The sequence below is a fragment of the Podarcis muralis genome, chromosome 14 (assembly GCF_964188315.1).
Source record: "Podarcis muralis chromosome 14, rPodMur119.hap1.1, whole genome shotgun sequence".
NCBI lineage: Eukaryota > Metazoa > Chordata > Lepidosauria > Squamata > Lacertidae > Podarcis > Podarcis muralis.
In genome coordinates, this window is record NC_135668.1 from 27254720 (window position 1) to 27262131 (window position 7412).

Genomic DNA, 7412 nt, shown 5'->3' on the forward strand with positions numbered 1-7412 from the left:
AGGAGGAGGCAGGACGTGGAGGCGGAGAAAGCGGCGGCGGCCACCCCCCACCTCCGGCTCGAGGCCCGCGTAGAAAGCTGAGGGGGAGAGATAGATAGAGGTGGGCGGCGGCGACGACCACGACCAACCGCCACAGTAGTTGTAGCGGTGGCGACGGCGAGCAGGGACTCCCGCTCTCTCTCCGTCGTGTCTCTCTCTCTCTCTCTCTCTCTCTCCCGGGCCCGTCCGTTGAGTCTCCCTCCCTCTCTCTCTCTCTCTCTCCCGGGCCCGTCCGTTGAGTCTCCCGCGCGCCTCGGCTACAAGATGAGCATCGAGATCCCGCCAGGTCTGACTGAGCTGCTGCAGGGCTACACGGTGGAGGTGCTGCGGCACCGGCCGCCGGACCTGCTGGCCTTCGCCGCTGAGTACTTCGCCAAGCCACGCTCTCCTTCCTGCCTCGCTTTGCTGCCTCCTCCCCCCCACCCCCAAAGCTTGGAGGTTCCCCGGCGCCGACCCGCAGGTTTGACCCCCTTCTCACACCTGTTCGCGCTCCTTGCACGGAATGGGGCGGATGGGGAGGAACGGGGCTCGCCGCTGCCTCCGCTCGCCCTCCCCCCCTCCGCCGGCGGTCCCGCGATTCTTGGCTTTTTGGCGGTTGGCACAGAAGGAAGGCAAGGGGGAGGGGAAAAAAGTGAATCTTACACTTTCATGCGTCCCTCCCGGCGTGACGCTGCGCGCTGACGTCACGGGGCTGTAATGGTGGTGTGCCTCGAGATTTTTTTCATGAAACAAGTGTGCCTTTGCCCAAAAAAGGTTGGGAAACACTGGTTTAAAAGAATAGAGTGGAGACTCCTGCCAAATCTCTGCTGAAGGACAACTGAACCTCAAGGGCATGGGGGCCCTCAAGAGGTACCCCATCAGAGGATATTTGTGCAAGGTGATAGCACCAAATTTTTGGACAATACATTTCCCTGTGCTTTTGTAATATTAATTGTCACAGATAAATTCAGATTGTATGTGTAAATCCAGTTACGGACTTCCCACCACTTCCTGGAGAGGTGAGAAGTTCCTTGCATCTAAGAAAGTGTTGGGCAAATGCTTTGCCACTGAGCTTTGGTCCTTCCCTTAAGACACAGGAAAATAGGAAGCAGACTTGCACTGAGTCAGACCAAATAACAGCTTAAGAGAAGTGTGTGGGAAGGATTGTGATAGCGGTAGAAATAATTGAACTTCTACTCCCCAGCAGTTCCAGTGTTGATCAGGCTTCTCCAGGGCAACTATTTACACAACAACAACAACAACGTGCTTGGTAAATTTGCATTCACATACCATATTTTTTGCTCTATTTTTTTACTCACTTTTTCCCTCCTAAAAAGTAAGAGGAAATGTGTGTGTGTCTTATGGAGCGAATGCAGGCTGCGCAGCTATCCCAGAAGCCAGAACAGCAAGAGGGATTGCTGCTTTCACTGCGCAGCGATCCCTCTTGCTGTTCTGGCTTCTGAGATTCAGAATATTTTTTTTCTTGTTTTCCTCCTCCAAAAACGATGCGTCTTGTGGTCTGCTGCGTCTTATAGAGCGAAAAATACGGTAATTAATATTACATTTTATGCAAGTCCAATGATACAACCCTTTTGGGCTCTGATTCCAAATGTGATTGATAAAACGGCTGGTTGTTTCATACCACAAAATCCCTAAATAGTTTCTGAGTTATCTTAAGGATTTGATTAATGATGTTGATCTTGAAGTGGTTGTAAACCTACTTTACGGCTGCCAACATGTTTACAGTAGCAAATTGGAAGAAAGCACTTGTTCTGTTGATGTCTGAATGGCATCAAGGAAGATGGAACAGGGCAATTTTATCCAAATTAACCTGCTGTGGAAATTAATAGACAAACAAGTTTACTGGAATATGGAATTTGTTTGCAGTGTTTTGGAACGGTGAATTCCAAGATGAATTGGACAATACTTTTTCTTTTTTCTTTGTGTATGACAAGCATCTACCACCTGCACTTTTCAGAAGCATCCAAAGGCATTGTTGCTCCTGCAGGCTTTCCCAGATGGATAGGTAAAGGTAAAGGGACCCCGACCATTAGGTCCAGTCGTGGTCGGACCTAATTCAAACCCCCGACCTTCTGATCGGCAAGTCCTAGGCTCTGTGGTTTAACCCACAGTGCCACCCGTGGGTCTATACCACAAGTGTCCATTCTTTGAGTTTTAGTCTTGTTATAAATTTACTTTTTTTGTGTTCTAACTTTTTAAAATTATCTTTTGTGTGAATCACATTGAGATGGTGGTTTAGAAGACAATTAATAAAGCAATAGTAGTAGTAGTAGTAGTAGTAATAATCCACAACAGGTTAGTCATTGTCCATAAAAGGTTATGTCATAGTAAATGTCTAGGGCTTTAAGGTAGCACAAGACTCTTGGTCATATACATCAAGTACAGGTTACTGTGTGTAATGTATGTAATTTAATTTTAAGTACAATTTCCCTCAGTGTTGAGGATGATGTTGACAATAGCAAACAATGCCTTCAGAGAGATAATCTCCCCTCCCTGCCCTGGGAACTTGGCAGGGATAGCAGGAATCAAACTCTCCATCCCATAATCCTAAATCTAGTCAGGTTTCCCAAGAACTGCTATTTACATAACAAAAACATGCATGTTAATTGGCATTCACACACTTATGCCAGCCAAGAACTAACCAAATACTCGGTTTAGTCAAGTACAGTAAGCAGAAAGCTGTTAAACTGGTTCAACACATAAACTATATAAGCCTAACACCTATATAAGGGAGTAAGCTATGGTATTCTATCTGCACCTAAAGCTGTTGAGCTTTAAACCACTGATATGGGAGAAACACAGTTCATTTCAAATGGCTTTCAACCAATCTTTGCCAACCTGGTCCTAGCACCATCTAGATGTTGGACTATAACTCCCATCAGTCCCAGCCATTCAGGGCTGGAGTTGATGGGAGTTGAAGTCCAAAACATCTGGAGGGTGCTAGGTTGGAGACGGGTGGTTGAAAGCCATCTGAAATGAACTGCATTTCTCCCATGCAAAGGAATGGTAAACAATAGTTGCTTTGTCAACTGGTCTGGGAAACCCAACTGCAGCAAAGAGAGCATTTTTATGAAGCTTTGCTGAGACAACAGGAACAAGTGGGATTCCTTAGGACTGAACTCTTTCTTTTTCCCTTTCAATCCAGCCCACAAGGGGGAAGTGGAGGGTAACTTAGCAAAGGTGTCCAGAGAACTGTCGTCTGCCCCCAAACCCCTCAAACTTCACAATGAAACATCTGCTGCTAAGAGTCTGCATCATTCTCAATACTTGACCCATCCTAGCCTGTGTATATCTCATCAACATGCCTAGGAAGAGAGCCAGGCTTCTGAAACAATCTGTTATCAGAAGTGTCACCATGGAACAATGAAACTGCCGCTGGTTCCCTGAAACCTCATTAATTCGTTTTCTGGGGGAACAGATGTGTACCTGTCTTGGGTGAGACTTTGCACCATCCCAAATCCCTTCCAGCCATATGCTGTTACCTTGCTGACAAACCATCACTATCATCAACAGTCAGACATGTTGCTTGCTGCAGATTGGTTATGGAGCTTGAAAGCATTCCCCTGGAAGAAAAAGAAAAACAAACACGAAATCTGTACAATTTATAATGCCGGCATTACAATATTTTATAGATTATGAATGCTGTAGTACTTTGTGAATCCTATAATACGACTTCTGTTGTAATTGTGCTGTTTAGCTTATTTGTTTTAGTTGTTTTTTTAATAGATTGTAATTGTTTTGTTTCTGCAGAGCACTGCAGATGGTGACAGCAGTCACGAAATTAAAAGACGCCTGCTCCTTGGGAGAAAGGTGATGGCAAACGTAGACAGCATCTTAAAAAGCAGAGACATCACCTTGCCAAGAAATGTCCATATAGTTAAAGCCATGGTTTTCCCAGTAGTGATGTATGGAAGTGAGAGCTGGACCATAAAGAAGGCTGATCGCCGAAGAATTGATGCTTTTGAATTACATGTATGGTGTTGGAGGAGACTCTTGAGAGTCCCGTGGACTGCAAGAAGATCAAACCTATCCATTCTTAAGGAAATCAGCCCTGAGTGCTCACTGGAAGGACAGATCCTGAAGCTGAGGCTCTAATACTTTGGCCACCTCATGAGACGAGAAGACTCCCTGGAGAAGACCCTGATGTTGGGAAAGATGGAGGGCACAAGGAGAAGGGGACGACAGAGGACGAGATGGTTGGACAGTGTTCTCGAAGCTACAAACATGAGTTTGACCAAACTGTGGGAGGCAGTGGAAGACAGGAGTGCCTGGCGTGCTCTGGTCCATGGGGTCACGAAGAGTCGGACACGACTAAACGACCAAACAACAACAAATTGTTTTGTTTATTATTTGTTAATTATTCTATATGATTTATGCTGTATTTGTGATGTTCTCTTACGTAATGGTTACTTACTGTTTGTAAGCCGCTTTGTGATTCTATTGAATGAAAAACAGCATAGCAATATAAAGAATCAAAATCAAATCAAATGTTGTATTCTGCGCATGTGTAATTCTTCTTTTCTAATAGAGGAAGCAGCCTTATACCAAGTCAAACCGTTGGTCCATCTAGCTGACTGACCAGGAGTGGATCTCCAGAAATCTTTATCATTTTGCATGCCAGGCATGGGATCTACCTTTGGGGCTGGTTGCTAGTAAGAAGACTGGTGGGGCTGTGCCCTATTAATCCCATTTCCCTTTTCCTCAGAAAGCCTAATGAGTTTATATATATATATATATATATATATATATAGCCAATGATCTATTAGCAACATCTGAATGTCACATTGACAGCATACAATGAACTAAAGGCCAAGACACTGTTTTTCCTTGCTGATTTGTGAAACTTGAGGTTGCCATAGCGTAGCCTGATCAATTTTGACAAACTTTTGCAGCTATTCATATCTGAGTGCTCAACCATTCAGGACTCAGATAGGAATAGCTGCAAAAGTTTGTTGCTAAGTCCTGTTTTGTTTTTTTAACATTCTGTAGAAAAGTTGGAGCTTTGTGGCAGATGAAAGGTCAAATATCCATTATCAGAGGTAGCTGTGTTAGTTGCCAAGAAAACATTAGAAGAGTCTTGTGTGGCACAGAGGCAACATCTGCTCCTTACCTTTAAAGCACTGTGATACTACCTTTAGCAGTCATGGCTTCCAACTGCCCAAATAATGGGAATTTTTAAAATATAGCTCCCTGTGTCAAGCAGAGCTTTGCCAACCCTTCTTTTTATTATTAGAAAACTCTAGCTCATTTTCATGGACAGAGTAAAACAGCTAGTAACTCTGTCTAGTTATTTGCAGGACGGATCTGCCTCTCCTTCAAGTGGTTGATTCACTGTGTGTGAGATCATTGTGATCTGCTAGAGATAATGATATTGTACCACTAACAATCTGAGCCATTTCATTGTTCATCTGCTAAATGTGGTTTGTTTTGGTGATGTCAGTGGGCTCCCCTTTTGTGTGTGTCTATGTTTAAGCAATCACGCCTGTGATCTGATCCTTCTTGCAGGGTTGTTAATTTGAATAAAATATGGGGTGGTGGTGGGGAGCGGATAAGCCCCGCCTCACCCAGCCCTGCATAATCAATCACAAAACAGACAAGCGCGCACACACACACACTATTTGAATGACAATGCCCATCAAATTTGGGGTGGCTGGCCCCCTTATATATATTTTTTTGGGGGGTGCGAAGGGACCTTGGCTCCTAGGAGTTGGCTCCTATAGGCCTCTTGACATCTAAGTTTCCCTCCCTGAACTCCTCTTTAACTTCATCTGCTAGCTGTAGGATCTCGCAAGGTATACAGTTCTCCACTGTGAACACATGAGTAATATCCACAACATCATGTTGCAGTGTTGAGGAATGTGCTACTCTGTCAGTTTTGGTTCCACTTCGCTGTAATAACACAAAGAAACCCACTTTGAATGGATGTGCTGTCTCCCATCTTCAACCACAAATACGCTGTGGATCACTGGTGATGGACCATTGGTGGTCGAAGGTACTCTTGAATTAAGGGCCATCATGACTCTACACAGTGACTGTAGAGTAAGCAGGGGAGCCCTGAGCGACGACAAAATTTGGCATGCCCCCTAAATATTTATTATTTTCACAATAATTCATTAATTATTATTTTGCACCCCCTCAGCTAGGCACCTTGTCCGGGAAAATTTGCTTGCCCAGCCCTAAATCCAATGCTGGGGTGAGTTGGGCCAGTCACTTCCTTGCAGCCTAACCTACCTCACAGGGTTGTTGTGGGGGGTTAAATGAGGTGGACTCTGCACACCTCCTTGGAGAAAAAGTGAGATTTGAATGCAATGTAATAATAATAAAAAGAAAACATACCACTTTGCACTTGAGCTAATAAGCACTCTGGCTTGTCGGTATGCTTTTTATTAGAGAGCAGGATCTGCATTCATTTCCGATGGTTATTTGCAGAGCAGAGTGCAGGATACGACCCATCTTGATGCATGACTCAAGAGGCTGCATCATCCTAACCCAGTGTATTTCAGGAAATACTTATTCATATGTTTCCTATTTGATTTCACATCATTTTCGCCAAGAGCATTTATTGCAGCCCAGGGTACAGGATCCAGCCCATCTCAGTGCGTCGCAAGGACTATTCAGGTTGACAGGTCATACTTTCCCATGTGAGAAGAGGCGATCCCTTAAAATTCAGCGTTCCAGTCGCTGTAGTTCTAAAAGCAATTCAAAGATCTCGGAGCTGATGGGAGTTTCGCTTGGAAATGTTTTGAGCACTTGAAAATAACTTGCGTTCACGCGACCTTCGCTTTTGAGAAATAAAATAAAAATAGCCTTAAAGGGAAAAACAAGGAAGGATCGTTGCAGGTTCCACCGAGATTTGAACTCGGATCGCTGGATTCAGAGTCCAGAGTGCTAACCATTACACCATGGAACCGCCCTGACGATATATTGCAGCAGCTCCCACTAAAGCCTTGCAGTTCTTCTGCGCTGACTTCCAGCGCCCCCACGGCGCTCCCAAGTGACGCCTTTTGCTCTTGCAAGCCCGGATCGGATGTTCCCCTGCAGCTTCTGTTTCTCCAGCTTGGAGCAGCAATAGGTTCGGGGAGCGACTGCGTTTACACGTACGCACTTAGGAGTCTTGCAAAGCCTGCCATGCGAAAGCAGGACGATGGCGCTAGAGGACGCGTACCCGTTGCCACTGCACGTGCATTTGGAGTGGGGCGAGCGGGTGTCGAGGCCAAAGTTTAGCCCCGGAACCTATTTGCAGCTTCTACTGCGACGGGCGCAAGAGTGCCCGTGAGCATATACAGAGCGCATTTGACAACTAACTCTTCTGCACGTGCTCCGTGTCTCTCACACACACCAAGGCGGCAGCTCAGAAGAGGTGGGGGGCAGGC

General features: G+C 45.4%; 1 non-coding gene across 1 annotated transcript; it reads right to left on the bottom strand.

Annotated features, from left to right (window-relative positions):
- Positions 1-6877: 6877 nt before the first annotated feature.
- Positions 6878-6949, bottom strand: TRNAQ-CUG (transfer RNA glutamine (anticodon CUG)). The gene has a single exon. It is a non-coding gene; the product is annotated as a tRNA-Gln (tRNA).
- Between the last annotated feature and the right edge of the window lie 463 nt (positions 6950-7412).